Below are 19,184 nucleotides of genomic sequence, written 5' to 3'. Positions count from 1 at the left end.
CAAAACCACCCGATGATGATCGGACTATAACGTGTTTTTGATATGCGTGCGTGGATTAGCTATACATGAGACGGTTTAATGCACTACTCGAATATGAAAAATGATTTCAAAAGTTTTCTAACTTCATTTGCATTAAAATAACACTATTTAAAGTTAAAACCGTCTTCGGACCCAAAACCGACTCAGAAACCCGCAACTCGAGTCAACCTGAGTCAACCCAAATATCGAATGTAAAAAATAATGCCATGAATGCCTTTATCATGTCATTTCCATTAAAATGACCCTAATTAGAGTCAAAACCATCTTCGGACCCAAAACCGACTCAGAAACCCGCAACTCGAGTCAACCTGAGTCAACCCAAATCTCGAATGTCAAAAATAATGCCATGAATGTCTTCATCATGTAATTTCCATTAAAATGACCCTATTTAGAGTCTAAATCGACACCGAGCCAAAAACCGACTCGAAATTCAAATCCCGACTCACACGGGTCAAACCCGAGTCAAAGACACAAGATACCTACTCCAAATATCACCCAAGAGGAAGCTTACACGGCTAAGCAAACCTCAAAGACCACAAATCACAACCAACAAAACATTGGTTAGAACAAATGCAAAATCCAAATTTGCGAAAGGGACAGTACACCCCATTATATCACGGGGTAGCTCGCGCCTCTTTGGGGTGTCTCCTTAGCCTCCAAGCAAAATCGACCGACCTACCATCCCACATTTCTCTATAAATACCCACCATCACACACCCTAATATTCACGTGAGCGTCCGCCCCCTCCTTCTCCCTTAAACTTCTATACTCGACTTCCTAAGTCACAAAATCGACACGTGTTTACGACCTACCGATCGTAAACACAAGCCTTACACATTTTGTTTGGTACCGTCGCCGTGCATTCGACCGACCCATTTGACCAACTCAATTCATTAATCAACATGTTTTAATTAACATATTTTCAAACATATTTTCAAAACAAAATCCTTTTTTAAGGCACTCTTTTAAACTTCTTTGATCGCGAGTAGTCACAACGAGAAAACCGTCTCTAAAGTCGTCTACCACGCAAACATCAAAATACGTAAGTTTGAGGGTGTAAACATCTCATTTATTTCATGTCTTTACTGTTTTTATGAGTCTATATGCATGAACAATGCATAACACGATTCATATATAGGTTAGACGAGCCAAAACCTAGTTTTGGCCTGAGACAGGAGCTCCTTGCTATGCAGGGAGGCTCGCGCCTCTTGTGGGTGTCCAGGTCAGAGTCATCCGTGTTTGTTCTCGTCTTTCCTCTTTATTTCATTTCTTATTTGTAATCGGTTTTTACCGTTTTAAATGTTTCAAATCAGTTTTTATTATGAACTTTTTAACCATAAATTATAATCACCCTTGGTTCCATATACCATGACGGTTTAATCCGGGACTCGGTGATATTAATTGGTTAATTACATTTTAAAAGAAATTCTTTTCTTTTATTTACCATTTTAATTAAATTTTATGATAAACATGTTTTGACCATTACAAAAATCATCCTTGGTTCTTTATACCATGACGGTTTATTCCGTGACTCGATGATATTATTGGTTAATTATATTTTAATGGGTATTTTAACCCCTTTTATTTTATTTACCATTTTTCTCATAATTTATATTTGTAAATTATATTAGTCATAATTCATAATCATCCTTGGTTCTTTATACCATGTCGGTTTAATCCGAGTACGATGACAAACTTGACTAATTACAAATAATTGAACTTAACATAATTAGTTCAAATCAAATCCTTAAACACATTTTACTATGCTTTTCAAACATGCAAATCCGACAACGGATATTACTAACACAATAGTAATTATTCCGAGTCATCCAAATCATATTTGCAAATCTTTCATCATAAATACGGTTTTAAATAACCTTTTCAAAAACCAAGAGACGCCCCCTTGGGTCGGCTCATGGCTCGCGCCCCAAGAGGCCGCCTATTTTCATATTTCAAAACCTGGGCAGAGCCCCTTACCTCGCCAATAGGCTCGCGCCTTAACACGGCTGCCTGGCACTGTTCTCCCTCATTTTGGTACTTGCCTAGGACGATCCCGATTATGGTTAATCCGAATACATGACGGATCAGATTGACAAGCTTACGTTTTTACACTTTGTCATTTAAACACACTTCTTTTTCAAATAAATGGATCGTGTTAAGCATCAACCGAAATTTGGTAAATGGATGTTTAATTTCCGTTTTCACATGCAAATAAATCTAAATCCAACTTGACATCTTATACTTGATACTTGGATTAAATCAACCGATATAGAAAGCTCTCATATATTAGGTTAAATCTTTGGATGCGCATTTATGCATTTTAACCGTTCTATCAACTTTTGTACTTAAACAACCACGATCGATCAGTAGAGGCCGCTAACGCGGGCGGGATTGGGTGTCCGACTAAAGGGCTTCCCAATACGTACCCTCACCCCTTACTCAGAACCTTTGGATAGTGGATGCCTTATCTAGGGCGTACGAGAGTCATTTTAGGCATAGAATGCTAAAAGGGGGACGAGTCCTTATCTTTAGTACCTATGTCAAACACCGATTTTTGCCTTGATTGACCTAGGTATAAAGTGGATTCGAACGGGTTCCAAGAATCCCACAAATGCTTGGTGGCGAGTCCGAACATCTCTACATCGTTTTGCGGCCCTTGCCGAGACGATACCGACCGATCTAAAGCGATCCGGTCGAAAGCATTTTTACGCCGCCGAGCGTGGCTTTCAAAGAGACCTCTGCATGTCCACAGATTGGTTTGGCGTGCAGGTGGCCCGTGACCATGGACCGGTAGGCGGCCGAAATCCTCAGACCGAGACGTGGCCCATGTCCACAGTTTGGCGACTCTGCTGGGGAATACTAGGACACTTGTGTCTTTGTGATCCTTAGAGGTGAAACTCGAACGAGGTCGTGGTTAAAAGTGCATTAATTGATATTATGGTCATAAGTCGGGTTCCTTGTCTGGACCCACAACCTAACCCTTTTCGACCAATTGGCTCTTCTCGTCGGCGTGAGTTTTCTCATCCCCGCATTTCGAATCTTGATTGAGTCAAGCATACCGTTGACGTTACACATTTCTGTTTCGTCAAAGAGCTTTCATCACCTTCGAGCACGAGGCTAGGGCACCCTCCTTAAACATTTTGTTTGGATTGGTATCCCTCTCGCAAATCGGGGTTTGATTGCTTGGTGTTTAACCCACCCTTTTAAGCCAAAACCCGTGTCAGCATTATGCATAATATAATGAACTGTGAGTGCTTAAGTGCTACTTGATCATAAGTCTTTCCGTGTCATTTTCAAACTTTCATAAACACCTTTAGCGCCGTTATAATGGCCATTTCAAAACCTCGGTCTTTCGCCGAACGTCGCATTTTAACAAACTTTTTTAGGCCGTCGTAATCACGATTTTCAAATCCGGTTTTCTACAACCATTTTAACACGCCTTTATAGGCCGTTGTAATAACGATTTTCAAACCCGTTTTTTACAACCGTCTCAAAGCACCTTTTATACCGTTATAATGGCCATTTCAAACCTTGGTTTTCATAAACCATTTCAAAATACCCTTGTGCGTCGTCATAATGGCCGTTTCAAACCTCGGTCCCTCGCCGACCGTTGCATTCTCAAAGCGCCCTTTCACGCCGTCGTAATGACGAATTCTATCCTCGAATTTTCAAATTTCGAAATCAGTTTTCAAACCATCGTCATGACGATTCCAACCGCATACTCCTTTCACAACATTTCCAATTTTTCCATCCTCAATAACCAGTTCAGAACTACGATCTGGTTTGATTTCACATCACGTGAATATGTAGGCAGTCTTTCAAGGACACAACCATACACCTCAAAATCACTTAAAGGTCCTAACATCTCGCTTAGGCACACACACATTCAGAACTACGATCTGGTTTGATTTCACTTCACGTGAATACGTAGGCAGTCCTTCAAGGACACAACCATACACCTCAACATCACTTTAAGGTCCTAACAGTTAGCTTAGGCACACAAACACATTCAGAACTACGATGTGGTTTGATTTCACATCACGTGAATACGTAGGCAGTCCTTTAAGGACACAACCATACACCTCAAAATCACTTTAAGGTCCTAACAACTCGCTTAGGCACACACTCAGAACTACGATCTGGTTTGATTTTGCACACACACGAATACGTAGGCAGTCTTATTACAAGGGCGCAACCACACCCCCACACACATTCAATTTTCAAACCTTCAATTTGCAATCCATTGCACACACACGTAGAACTACGATCTGGTTTGATTTCGCAAACACGCGAATACGTAGGCAGCCCTATTACAAGGGCACAATCGCATATCCTTTTTCGATCTCAACCATCAACATCAATCCTCGAAAGCAGTCCACCCAGCTGCAAAATTTATTCTTATATCTCTTTACTAGGGGCTTCTTCCTTAAGACATCGCCCATCCACCCTTTTGTCAAAATTCTCACCTTATCACTCTGGGGGCTTCTCTTTCGAGACACCACCCATCCTTTATCCCCATACATATTTTGAGTCCCAACTACAGTCCAAAATAAAATCGCCCATAGCCTAGGGCTCGGTTCGGACGATGACAAGGTCTTGGTTCCGCTCTCCGAATCATCATACCTCGAGAAGGGATCTCCAACAAGCAAACGGAGGCAAAGATGTCTGGAGAAGATAATCAAACTCATGTTCCCAGCCGAGCAGACCTTCTACATTAGGGATTTGATATGCGTTGTCACCCTTTCTTGGCTAGGAGTTGCACTTACATGTGCAAAGTCTGTCAGAGTCACTCACGTGTTGTGTCGATACCGACTTTGTATCATGTTCACGACCGTCTGTTTGTCAGTCTGTCAGTATGCGCCCATGTGAGTCAATGTCGCAACGGTCGCATGTCTCCAATCTATCAAATCATAGATCTATGAGTAACAAAACTCGCCTTTAAGCTTCACAACATTCAAAGCTTCTATCTCCCTTCGCGTGAGATATTACATGCTAGTTGCTTATATCCTAACTGCTCACATGCTTATGTGCTAACGTGCTTATATGCTTACGTACTAGTTGCTTATATGCTAACTTCTCACATGCTTATGTGCTTATATGCTTGTATTCAACGTGCTTGTCTATGCGACTGCGGATTTGTGTGGTCACTAACCATGCAGATAATCTTGAGAAGACAAACTCACTCCAACTGAGTACTGGGTTCTTCCCAACAAACGGCTACCAATCATGTCCGAGGGCTTTAACCCCGTCGATTACATGGCATACGCTACCTCCCAACGAGCAGCAACTCATATCCCCGGCGAGTCCTGAGAAGTTTCTAACTCCCCAGCGAGTGCCAATATTCAAATAGGAGTCCCACAGGTCTTTCAAATATCCTTGCAACATCATTTATGATCCCGACGCAACGTTCTACCTAAATGGTTTTCTAGAGAGCCTTGCTCAAATGATTTATCCCCACGGAATTCGTTTAGGACCCCATCAAGTTGGAGTTCGTTGCTCCTTAGCCGAACCTATCAACGTCAACCTGGTTGGGAGTCATTACCAGACAATATCTTGAAATAAGCCCGCTGTTTCAGGCTATTTCCTAGGGTTGATCTTTCGACCATCGATGGCTGGTAAGCCTTTGCGCGCAAACGATAATTATTCAAGGACATATCCTGAAGATGCCTTAGGTATGACTCCTTCCTATGGCTGGCGAGCCTTAAAACGCACCTTCAACATAGCTGGCAAGCCTGGCACGCGCACAAGAAGCAATTCAAGGACATATCCCAAAGATGCCTCAGGTATGACTTCTTCCTATGGCTGGCGAGCCTTAAAACGCACATTTAACATAGCTGGCGAGCCTTTGCACGCACACGAGAAGCAGTTCAAGGACATATCCCGAAGACGCCTCAGGTATGACTCCTTCCTATGGCTGGCAAGCCTCAAAACGCACCACCTCTAACACCGGCTGGCGAGCCTTTGCGCGCAAAAGATTCAAGGACATATCCCGAAGATGCCTCGAGTGCGACTCTTTATCAAGCTGGCGAGCTTTTGTCCGCAAACACGCGAGGACATATCCGAAGATACCTCAGGTATGACTCCTTCTTATGGTTGGCGAGCCTTTGTATGTAGTCTAATGGACTTTAAACGACCCGAATCTAAAGTCGACAGACTCTAAAATGTTCCCGACGCTAGGTCCTTGACTCGAATCCCCGAGTCGCCTCGACGTCGCCCTTCCCGACGACAGGTCCTTGGCTCAAACCCTTTTGAGTCGCCTCGACATCGCAATGGTCTTATGGTTGTAATCTTCGATTGACCTGGAGATCATACTTTGACTTTCGCCCTGTCCAAGCCTCAGTCAAAGTGGGGGCTCTGTAGATACCCAGTATTTGCACCTTCCAAAAACCACCCGATGATGATCAAACTATAACGTGTTTTTGATATGCGTGCGTGGATTGGCTATACATGAAATGGTTTAATGCACTACTCGAAGATGAAAAATGATTTCAAAAATTTTCTAAATTCATTTGCATTAAAATAACACTATTTAGAGTTAAAACCGTCTTCGGACCCAAAACCGACTCAGAAACCCGCAACTCGAGTCAATCCAAATCTCGAATGTCAAAAATAATGCCATGAATGCCTTTATCATGTCATTTCCACTAAAATGACCCTAATTAGAGTCAAAACCGTCTTCGGACCCAAAACCGACTCAGAAACCCGCAACTCGAGTAAACCTGAGTCAACCCGAGTCAACCCAAATCTCGAATGTCAAAAATAATGCCATGAATGTCTTCATCATGTCATTTCCATTAAAATGACCCTATTTAGAGTCTAAATCGACACCGAGCCAAAAACCGACTCGAAATTCAAATCCCGACTCACACGGGTCAAACCCGAGTCAAAGACACAAAATACCTACCCCAAATATCACCCAAGAGGAAGCTTACACGGCTAAGCAAACCTCAAAGACCACAAATAACAACCAACAAAACATTGGTTAGAACAAATGCAAAATCCAAATTTGCAAAAGGGACAATACACCCCATTACATCACGAGGTAGCTCGCGCCTCTTTGGGGTGTCTCCTTAGCCTCCAAGCAAAATAGACCGACCTACCATCCCACATTTCTCTATAAATACCCACCATCACACACCATAATCTTCACGCGAGCGTCCGCCCCCTCCTTCTCCCTTAAACTTCTATACTCGACTTCCTAAGTCACAAAATCGACACGTGTTTACGACCTACCGATCGTAAACACAAGCCTTACACATTTTGTTTGGTACCGTCGCCGTGCATTCGACCGACCCATTTGACCAACTCAATTCATTAATCAACATGTTTTAATTAATATATTTTCAAACATATTTTCAAAACAGAATCCTTTTTTAAGGCACTCTTTTAAACTTCTTTGATCGCGAGTAGTCACAACGAGAAAACCGTCTCTAAAGTCGTCTACCACGCAAACATCAAAATACGTAAGTTTGAGGGTGTAAACATCTCATTTATTTCATGTCTTTACTGTTTTTATGAGTCTATATGCATGAACAATGCATAACACGATTCAAATATAGGTTAGACGAGCCAAAACCGAGTTTTGGCCTGAGACAGGAGCTCCTTGCTATGCAGGGAGGCTCGCGCCTCTTGTGGGTGTCCAGGTCAGACTTATCCGTGTTGGTTCTCATCTTTCCTCTTTATTTCATTTCTTATTTGTAATCGGTTTTTACCGTTTTAAATGTTTCAAATCATTTTTTATGATGAACTTTTTAACCATAAATTATAATCACCCTTGGTTCCATATACCATGACGGTTTAATCCGTGACTCAGTGATATTAATTGGTTAATTACATTTGAAAAGAAATTCTTTTCTTTTATTTACCATTTTAATTCATTTTTATGATAAACATGTTTTGACCATTACAAAAATCATCCTTAGTTCTTTATACCATGACGGTTTATTCCGTGACTCGATGATATTATTGGTTAATTACATTTTAATGGGTATTTTAACCCTTTTTATTTTATTTACCATTTTTCTCATAATTTACATTTGTAAATTATATTAGTCATAATTCATAATCATCCTTGGTTCTTTATACCATATCGGTTTAATCCGAGTACGATGACAAACTTGACTAATTACAAATAATTGAACTTAACATAATTAGTTCAAATCGAATATTTTCCTTTTACACATTTTACTATGCTTTTCAAACATGCAAATCCGACAACGGATATTACTAACACAATAGTAATTATTCCAAGTGATGCAAATCATATTTGCAAATCTTACATCATAAATACGGTTTTAAATAACCTTTTCAAAAACCAGGAGACGCCCCCTGGGTCGACTCATGGCTCGCGCCCCAAGAGGCCGCCTATTTTCATATTTCAAAACCTGGGCAGAGCCCCTTACCTCGCCAATAGGCTCGCGCCTTAACAGGGCTGCCTGACACTGTTCTGCCTCATTTTGGTACTTGTCTAGGACGATCCCGATTACGGTTAATCCGAATACATGACGGATCAGATTGACAAGCTTACGTTTTTACACTTTGTCATTTAAACACACTTCTTTTTCAAATAAATGGATCGTGTTAAGCATCAACCCGAATTTGGTAAATGGATGTTTAATTTCCGTTTTCACATGCAAATAAATTTAAATCCAACTTGACATCTTATACTTGATACTTGGATTAAATCAACCGACATAGAAAGCTCTCACATGTTAGGTTAAACTTTTGGATGCGCATTCATGCATTTTAACCGTTCTATCAACTTTTGCACTTAAACAACCACGATCGATCAGTAGAGGCCGCTAACGCGGGCAGGATTGGGTGTCCGATTAAAGGGCTTCCTAATACGTACCCTCACCCCTTACTCAGAACCTTTGGATAGTGGATGGCCTTATCCAGGGCGTACGAGAGTCATTTTAGGCATAGAATGCTAAAAGGGGGACGAGTCCTTATCTTTAGTACCTATGTCAAACACCGCTTTTTGCCTTGATTGACCAGGTATAAAGTGGATTGGAACGGGTTCCAAGCATCCCATAAATGCTTAGTGGCGATTCCGAACATCTCTACATCGTTTCGCGGCCCTTGCCGAGACGATACCGACATATCTAAAGCGATCCGGTCGAAAGCATTTTTACGCCGCCGAGCGTGGCTTTCAAAGAGACCTCTGCATGTCCACAGATTGGTTTGGCGTGCAGGTGGCCCGTGACCACGGACCGATAGGCGGCCCAAATCCGCAGACCGAGACGTGGCCCATGTCCACACCTTCTTAGTGTGTTGCAAAGGTACTTCTTCAATAGCTTCTTCCTCATAAGGGAGGTCTTCCACATATCCATCAACATCCTTATCCACTTGAATTCCCCTTGTTGACGAATCTTCACAAGCTTTCTTCCCCTTCTTGTCTTCACTAACTTTAGCTGACGCTACCATGAGTGAGCTTCCCTCTTCAACATTCATTTCCAACCCATTCCCCTTGGGATTTTCATCAACTTCCACCTCAAGGTTCTTGTAGGGGTCCTCAAGCTCTACACCGCTCCTTAACACTACCGCATGAGCATGGTGGCTATTTGAGGCATCCTTGGAACTTTGTCCTTGGGCCAATAGACCACCGGGCGGCCTTTGAGGGTTAGCCATAGCATGAGAGGCCATCCTTGATTCCATTTCTCTCATGTCTTTAAGGAAGGTAGCCCTCAAGTTTGCTTGTTCTTGTTAGGTTGCCTTAGAAAAATTAGCCATTTCTTGACTATGTTGAAGTTACATGTTCTTTATCATCTTTAAAAGCTCATTTTGGGAGAGCTCACCTTGAGGTTCTTGATAAGGTTGGTTGGCTATGGGTAGAGGGAACCCATAGTCATACCGAGTGTTGGAACCTTGGTTGTTGTTTTGTCCCCCTTGGAAGTTAGCTCTAGGACCATTGTTGTTGAAGTTTGATCCTTGGCCTTATTCTTGAAACCCTTGACCATTCCCTTGCCCAAATCCTTGATTAGCTTGGTTTACTTGATTCCCTTGATAAAACCCTTGGTTGCTTTGATTTCCTCCAAAATCTTGGTACCCTTGTGGTTGGTTCCCATAGTTTTGGTTTTGATTGTTATTTGGCCATTGGTTTTGATTTCCGGGATTACTTCTTTGGTTGGAGAATCCTCCTCTTGTTTGAGAAAAACCGGGTGGATTATTTGGGGCTTGTGGTTGAAGGTGTTGCGGGTTTTGAACATTGGTACTCTTGTAGCTAAAATTGGGGTGGTTCTTTAAACCGGGATGGTAGAAGTTAGTGTTTGGATTGTAGACATTGGGATTGTTGTAGGGTGGTCTTGGTGGTCTTGCATTGTTGTTATAGCTTTGGAAAGCATTAACATCTTGAACATTCTCTTCATAGCCACCGTTATAGTTGTTGGCACACAAATCAAAGGTATGACCGCTCCCTCCACAAAGTTCACAACTTGAAGTTTGAACCACGTCCTCCATGGGTGGCCCATGTGAGGTTGTGGCTTGGTGCACTTGATTTCTTTGTAGCTTTTCAAGTTGTTTTGAGTAGGTCGAGTTTAGTATTTGTCTCGGAGTTGGAGGGGTTTTCCTTAGGGAACTTGTTATTCCTTCTTAGCATGTTTCCTCTTGACCCATAGTTTGCCTCCGAGTCTACCATTTTCTTGATCAATGTCGTGCCTTATTCATCATTCAAGTGATCAAATCCTCCCCCCGCGGAGGCATTTACCATCTCCTTAGTCCTCGGTAGCAATGTTTGAAAGAATGTTTGAGTGATGTACCATTTCGAGATTCCATGATGGGGACAACTTGCTATTAAGTCTTGATATCGGTTCCAAGCTTCACCTAAAGACTCCCCGTCTTCTTGTTGAAATGTATGAATCTCATTACGGAGCATTGCGGTCTTTGATGAAGGGTAATATTTGGCCATGAATGCTTTAGCCAAGGCATCCCATGTCGTGAAGGTATCCGGGGGGTGAATGTTCAACCACCGGTCCGCCTTGCCCGTCAATGAAAACGGAAATAACATCATTCTTAGGGTGTCCTCGGATAACCCATTCTTTTTCATCATTGAAACCTTCCTCTTAAACTTCCAGAGATGAGCATGAGCATCCTCTTCAATATGCCCCCCGAACAAATCCTTCTCAACCAACCCGACTTGGGCGGGATGCATTTCAAAGTTTTTTTGGGGCCAAGGTGCCAAAATTAATAGGGTTACATGAATCATTATGGTTAGGCCGGTTGTAATCTCGTAGAGCTATTTGTGGTAGAGGGTTTGGTATATGAGGGGGTGGGTTATTTGGAATAGGGAAGTTATGAAAAGGGTTTTCTATTAGAGAATCAATTGTGATGTTTGGTTGAAGTGTGGTTGTGGTATCAATATTTCGTGGGGTGTGTGAGTTTGGTTGATCAATGTTTTCTTTTGGAAGGTTCCGAACTCTATCAAGGGTCCTTGTCCTCAAGGTTCTAAAGAGCCTTTCGGGGTCGGGATTGAAGAGTAGAGCTTGGTGGTTCTTTCTAGGCATGCACTCAATAAACCGTTAGTCACCTAGTGTTTTTACACACTAGGGGAGGGCAAGAAATCACACACTCTACAATGAAACACACAACTACTAAAACAAACTAACAAGTGAGATAAGACTAAAGCAAAGACTTTTAATAAACTAAATATAACCTAACGCCATCCCCGGCAACGGCGCCATTTGATGAGTAAGATTTTACGGTAGGGTCAAGTCTCTTACCACCAACAATATATAACCCAATTTAGTGCGTAAATCGGGGTCGAACCACAAGGGTGGAGAGGTTTCTACTTAGTCTAAATAGGAGTCTAGTCTAGTCAAAAACGAAAGAAAAGGAGTTGATTTAAACTACTAGATGCAACTAAACAAACGATAGAGGAAAGATGTATTCGATTGATTAAAGGCTAGGGTTTTCGGGTTTATCTAAATGGTTTAAGGGCAAACAAGTCGATTCAAGGAGTCTATGATGAGGGTTTATCCTAGGATGAAAATCAATCTCTTGATTATCCTAAAGGCGATTACTAACTCTCATTAAGCAACACACCATTCTAAAGCATGCAACAAGACCACCACAAACTCTCATTCAATGGAGGAATTAAGCAACTATGACAAAAGGCACAAGCTCTCACTCACACAATTCATCAAACACCTTGTGTGCATGAATAAGAAAGACAAACACTTCACCAAAGACTCAAATAATCAAACTATCATGCCCAATAATCCCATTTAGACTCCCCCTAAACCCTAGAAAGATTGCTACTCACTCATGTTCAAATTTTTCAAGCAAATAAATGGAAAAGAACAAATAACAAAAAGAGATGACATAGTAAAGATTCCAACAATTATAAAAGACAAGTTCAAATGTAAACAATTGATTAAGTAAGTAAATAAGAGAAAAGATGTACCAACAAGAGTAAAGATGATTGCTTTGATTGAATAAATGAAGGAAATCCTTCAATATCTCCCAATACAATCCCAAAAACCAAATGTAAACAATTGATAATAACTAATACTAAGCTAATTTTACTAAATGATTACTAATAATTATGGAAAGATTAGTGCTTTGATTAAGGAGAGATTACAATAATTAGGGAAAGTTTTCAGATCTAGGGTAATGTGTTCAATTGATTAGGAGAGGGGGTATATATAGTTTGCACCAAGATTAGGGTAGGATTTGTAAATGGGCTTGAAATGCGGGTGTGCGTTCCCAGCCGGTCAACCGACTGCCGGGCCTATGACCGGCTGGGAGGTTCCTGGAAAGTTTGAATTAAATTTGACATCAACAGGTAGCCACGGCCGGGCAACCGGCTGCCGGTCCTCAACCGGCAGGGAGCACGTTGACTTCTTCTTGACTTCTGGGCTTCATGGGGACTCCCAGCCGGGTGACCGGCTGCCGGCCTTATGAGCGATTGGGAAGTTCCTGTAACTTCCTTTAATTTTGAGCTCATTGTTCTCCCAGCCGGGTAGCCGGCTGCCGGGCTACCGGCTGGGAATTCTCTTTGCCTAATCTTTGCTTGGATAGTATACATTTGGTGTTCCCAGCCAGCTGACCGGCCGCCGGCCTACCGGCTGGGAATACTTCTCAGCTTCATTTTCTCTTTCTTCCATACTTAGTTTAGTCAACCCGTCATCTTCGCTTCATTTCTCCCGTTCCCGCCTCAATTTCTGCAAGGAAGCCACAATGTCATAGTAAGAATCGGGACACGAAATGCAAGAAAGGACGCATAAAACCGACTCAAATGGAGTTGGTTAGTATGAAAATAAAGGGGAAAAATGGTGCAAAATAATCCTATATAAATAATCCCACTACCCATTGGAATAAAATCCCTCTTGGAGTTTTCCATGTTCAAACGTCGAAGAACCTTATCAATATAGGACTCTTGACTTAGTGCCAATATCCTTTTAGTTCTACTTCTATAGATCCGGATACCCAATATGCGTTGTGCTTCTCCTAAATCTCTCATCTGGAAGTGATTCCCTAGCCACCCCTTTATAGAGGTAAGCATTGGTATATCATTGCCAATGAGTAGTATGTCGTCTACATACAAGATTAGAAAGATGACTTTACTCCCACTAAACTTCATGTATAAACATGGTTCTCCGACACTTCGAGTGAAACCATTCTCTTTTATTACATGATCAAAACGATGATTCCAACTTCTTGATGCTTGCTTAAGACCATAGATGGATCTCTTAAGTTTCCATACCATGTTAGGATTTTTAGGATGTACAAAACCCTCAGGTTGTGTCATGTATACTTCCTCCTCTAAATACCCATTTAGGAAGGCGGTTTTGACATCCATTTGCCATATTTCATAATCATGAAGTGCGGCAATCGCTAACATAATCCGAATATATCTAAGCATGGCTACGGGGGCAAAGGTTTCGTCATAGTGTAAACCATGAACTTGGGTGAAACCTTTTGCAACTAACCTCGCTTTGTAGACATCATCATGCCCTTCTATACCATTCTTTACCTTAAAGATCCATTTGCATTGAAGAGGTCTCACATCTTTAGGCAAATCAACCAAGTCCCAAACTTGGTTCTCAAGCATAGAATTTATTTCGGATTGCATGGCCTCTTGCCATAAAGTTGAATTTGGACTAGACATTGCAGCTTTGTAGGTTGCGGGATCGTCACTTTCCAAAAGTAAGACGTCCAATTCGTCGTCCATCTCGATGATACCCACGTATCTATCGGATTGGTGACTAACTCTACCTGACCTCCGAGGTTCGGAAGGAACAACAACTTGATTAGACGACGAAGGAACATCTTCTTGCGCCTCTTCTCTAGTTTGTGGTTCTTTAACTTCATCAAGTTCAAATTTTCTCCCACTCTGTCTCCTAGAAATGTAATCCAATTCTAGAAAGACAGCCTCAAAAGCCACAAACACTCTGTTCTCATGACGGTTGCAGAAGTATGTTCTTTGGATAACCTACAAAGTAGCACTTGTCAGATTTGGGTGCTAGCTTATCGGTAGACTTGTTCTTGACATAAGCATCACAACCCCAAATTTTCATATATGACAAGTTTGGGACTTTTCCCTTCCATATCTCATATGGTGTCATATCTACAGCTTTAGTTGGACTTTGGTTTAATGATTTTATGGCCGTCTAAATCGCAAAACCCCAAAACGAATCTGGTAGATCCGTTTGACTCATCACAGATCGATCCTTATCTAGTAGGGTTCGATTTCTCCTTTCGGCAACACCATTAAGTTGAGGTGTGCCAGGTGAAGTGAGTTGTGATACAATACCACAATCCTTTAAGTGAGAATCGAATTCATTGCTAAGATATTCTCCACCACGACCGGATCGTAGTGCTTTAATCTTTTTGTTCAATTGGTTCTCTACTTCCCTTTTAAATTCTTTAAATTTCTCAAATGCTTCACTTTTATATTTGATTAAGTAAAAATACCCATATCTACTTAAATCATCGGTAAAAGTGACGAAGTAGTCATAATTTCCCCTAGCGGTGATACTCATGGGACCACATACATTGGTATGTATTAGTCCCAATAAATCACTTGCTCATGTCCCTTTACCACTAAAGGCGGCACAAATCATTTTGCCGAGGAGACAAGATTCGCATACTCCATATGATTGGAAATCAAATGGTCTAATAATTCCAGTCGACACTAGCCTTTTAATGTGTTTCTCATTTATGTGACCTAATCGACAATGCCAAATGTACGATTCATTTGGGTCACTTGTTTTGAGTCTTTTGGATTGTATGTTATAGATATCTTTGCTTGAGTCAAAAGTTTCAAGAACATAAATGCCATTAATTGAAGTGCCTTGGCCTATGACCAATTTATTTCTACAAATTACACAACAATTGTTCTTAATAGCAAAAGAAAAACCTTCCATGTCTAACATGGCAACGAAAACAATGTTCTTAGATAAAGAAGGTACAAAATAACAATTATGTAAGTACAACTCAAAGCCATTAGCGAAAACAAGTACGTAAGTCCCTCTTGAAGTGGCGGCTACCCTAGCTCCATTTCCTAGTCGGAGATCTACATCACCCTTGTTTAACTTTTCCACATTTCTAAGCCCCTGTAAATGATTATAAAGGTGAGAACCACAACCGGTATCCAATACCCATGTTGAGGTGGAAGCATAATTTATATCAATAACAAAGATTTCGGAAGAAATATTACCAAGTGGAACGTCAAGTTCATCATTGATATCTGCCAAAAAAATGAGGCAATTCCTCACCCAATGGCCGATACCATGACAATAAAGGCATATATTATTAGTAGTCCCACTAGCCATTATATCCCTATGGTTTGAATTAGACCTCTTACTTTTCTTCCTCTTTTTGAACTTTCTCTTCTTGATAGCAAGTCTTTTCCTAAAACTCCCACTAGCTTCATCATTTCTCCTTGCTTCCAAAGACAAGGATCTCATAGTTTTGGTGAGGTTGTCTTCACAAGACTTATGATTGTGGAAGCATAATCTATGATTGAGTCCGGGTCCGAGTCCGAGTCCGAGTCCGAGTCCGAGTCTTAGGCTTTCTCATATCTATCCTAACGTCTTTCCTTTTATTCCTAAATGACAACTGGGGGCTGTCCCCATGAGTCACACGTATTCATCGAGTCTGTGATAACATCTTATTTATCTAAATAAAAGCACGATTTTCAACTATCATGTATTCTCCCCTTTACCATTTCCCGTTGACAACGAGAATTGATTTGAGAATTGATTTAAAACAAACAACATGTTCCGATTCAATGTGAGTACACTCAAGTGACGTTCCGTACCGAGTAAGTAGAGGACTCGAAACTCCGTGTCCATTCTCTTTACCTATTCCATGTCTGGCAATAGAAACCTTTCATTAGCACTCAATTTCGAACGAGCCTTTATCAAAGGGATTCTACGACAAACCCAGATAACAAAACAGAACATCTCCTTGTTCATGATCAATGATGGAAGGCAAGCCCATTCCCCACAAAAACATTCCATCACAAAGAATCGACCTCTCACCACCGGGTACATCCCCGCTTGCACCTTCACCATCCTCAAAACGAAGGACAACAAAGAACGAGTAGATCTAAGCCTACCAATCCCCAAAAGCACAAACAAACATCTAACAAAAATGTTAGTCTAACCCAAAACAAAAACGAAATAGTGAAATTCAAATTCGTTATTTTCCCACAATTTCAAGTGACGGAATTAAAAACAGTCAATTTTCAAGAAAATGAAATAACGAAATTCAAAATTCGTTATTTTCTCACAATTCCAAACGACGGAATTAAAAACCGTCCTTTTTCAAACAAAAAAATGAAATAGCGAAATTCAAATTCGTTATTTTCCCACATTTTCAAAAGACGGAATTAAAAACCGTCACTTTTCAAGAAAATGAAATAACGTAATTCAAAATTCGTTATTTTCTCACAATTCTAAATGACGGAATTAAAAAACCGTCCCTTTTCGAACAAAAAACGAGATAGCGAAATTCAAATTCGTTATTTTCCCACAATTTCAAATGACGGAATTAAAAACCTGACACTTTTCAAGAAAATGAAATAACAGAATTCAAAATTCGTTACTTTCTCACAATTCTAAATGACGGATTTAAAAACAGTCCTTTTCAAACAAAAAAATGAAATAACAAAATTCAAATTCGTTATTTCAAATGAGGGAATTAAAAACCGTCGCTTTTCAAGAAAATGAAATAATGGAATTCAAAATTCGTTATTTTCTAACAATTCCAAATGACGGAATTAAAAACCTTCACTTTTCAAGAAAATGAAATAACGGAATTCAAAATTCGTTATTTTCTCACAATTCCAAACGACGGAATTAAAAACCGTCACTTTTCAAGAAAATGAAATAGCGAAATTCAAATTCGTTATTTTCCCACAATTCCAAATGACGGAATTAAAAACCGTCCTTTTTCAAACAAAAACACAAAATAGCGAAATTCAAATTCTTTTTTTTCCCACAATTTCAAATGACGGAATTAAAAACCGTCATTTTTAACATAAATGAAATAACGGAATCAAAATTCGTTATTTTCTCACAACTCCAAATGACGAAATTAAAAACTGTCCCTTTTCAAACCAACAAAATGAAACAACGAAATTCAAATTCGTTATCTTCATAAAGACTCAAACGACGAAATTAAAAACCGTCCCTTTTCAAACAAAGAACCCAGGACAAATGAGTCCAACACACAAAATCCCGGACCATTAAGTCCAAAACACCAATTCCAGGACCAATGTCCAAAGCCCAAGACCAACAAGTACAAAACACAAAAACAATCCCTACAAAACCTAATGTCAAAGAGCTAAAACAAGAGCTCAAGACTCGTCAACTAACAACAAACCCAACACTGCTTCACCCCTAGGTCCTTCTAGAGACTGTTATAGGGAGACCTATCTAGGATCCTGAAAATTCCCCTAAAGATCGTAACCAACTCTGCTTCACCCCTAAGTCCTTCTGGAGACTGTTACAGGGAGACCTATCTAAGATCCTGAGGATTCCCCTCAAGATCATAACCAACATCGCTTCACCTCTAAGACCTTCTAGAGACTGTTACAGGGAGATCTATCTAGAATTCTGAGGATTCCCCTCAAGCTCGTAATATCACACCTTAACCTTTAAGGTCCAGACATGGGATTTCTGATCCCACATTGTTTACCAACCATTTCGTGCTCAGGCCACATCAAGCCTGAGACCCCATTCCGCACCACATTACAAGCTGTAACCCATCGGCCCAAGCACCACAAATACAATCTTCAGATTTTTATCTGTAAAACAAACCTATTATTACCAAGCCTCCATATTCCATAATGTCGGGCCATGTTCACCCTGACCCAGATACAGAGTCTTCAAAAAACATCGCTTCCCGGTACGGGACATGCCCATTTCATTCTTAGAGTCCACTTTTTAGTGTGCTCACGTAACAAGAAACATTTTCACAAACTATGCCTCTTCGATTCATGATCAAGAGGGAATTCTCTCCAATCAGCTTTCGAGTCACCAAACGGAATTTACCGTCGTGACCCTCAGCTCCAGATTTTTATCTGTCAAACAAACCTATTATTAACAAGCTCCACGTTCCATAATGTCGAAACCATTTTTACCCTGATCCAGATACGAAGTCCTCGAATGCTTTACTACCGAGAATGGGATATGCCTAGTCTACCTTTAGGGTCCACTTTTTAGTGTGCCTACGTGATAAGGAAAATTTTCACAAATTCGACCTCTTTGATTCATGATCAAGGAGGAATTCTCTCAAATCAATTTTCAAGTCACCAAACGGCTTTTACCGTCTTGACCCTCACACTTTAAGGTCCTAACAGTTAGCTTAGGCACACACACTCAGAACTACGATCTGGTTTGATTTCACTTCACGTGAATACGTAGGCAGTTCTTCAAGGACACAATCATACACCTCAAAATCAATTATCAACACACGCGCAAGAACTACGATCTGGTTTGATTTCGCAAATACGTGAATAAGTAGGCAGTCTTATTACGAGGAGACAACCACACCCCCACACACATTCAATTTTCACACCTTCAATTTTTGACCTATTTCACACCCAGCAAGAACTATTATCTGGTTTGATTTCGCACACACGCGAATACGTAGGCAGTCCCCCAATCAGGACACAACCGCACACCCCTTCCACGACA

The 19,184-nt window shown here is 40.8% G+C and overlaps 1 non-coding gene across 1 annotated transcript; it reads left to right on the top strand.

Moving 5' to 3' along the window:
• The first annotated feature begins 10,805 nt into the window (after positions 1–10,805).
• LOC141620439 (small nucleolar RNA R71) lies at positions 10,806–10,912 on the top strand. Its single transcript, XR_012531964.1, has one exon. It is a non-coding gene; the product is annotated as a small nucleolar RNA R71 (small nucleolar RNA).
• Positions 10,913–19,184: the final 8,272 nt, after the last annotated feature.

The sequence above is a fragment of the Silene latifolia genome, chromosome 1 (genome assembly GCF_048544455.1).
Source record: "Silene latifolia isolate original U9 population chromosome 1, ASM4854445v1, whole genome shotgun sequence".
Classification (NCBI taxonomy): domain Eukaryota; kingdom Viridiplantae; phylum Streptophyta; class Magnoliopsida; order Caryophyllales; family Caryophyllaceae; genus Silene; species Silene latifolia.
This window is presented reverse-complemented; position numbering and strand designations above follow the sequence as displayed.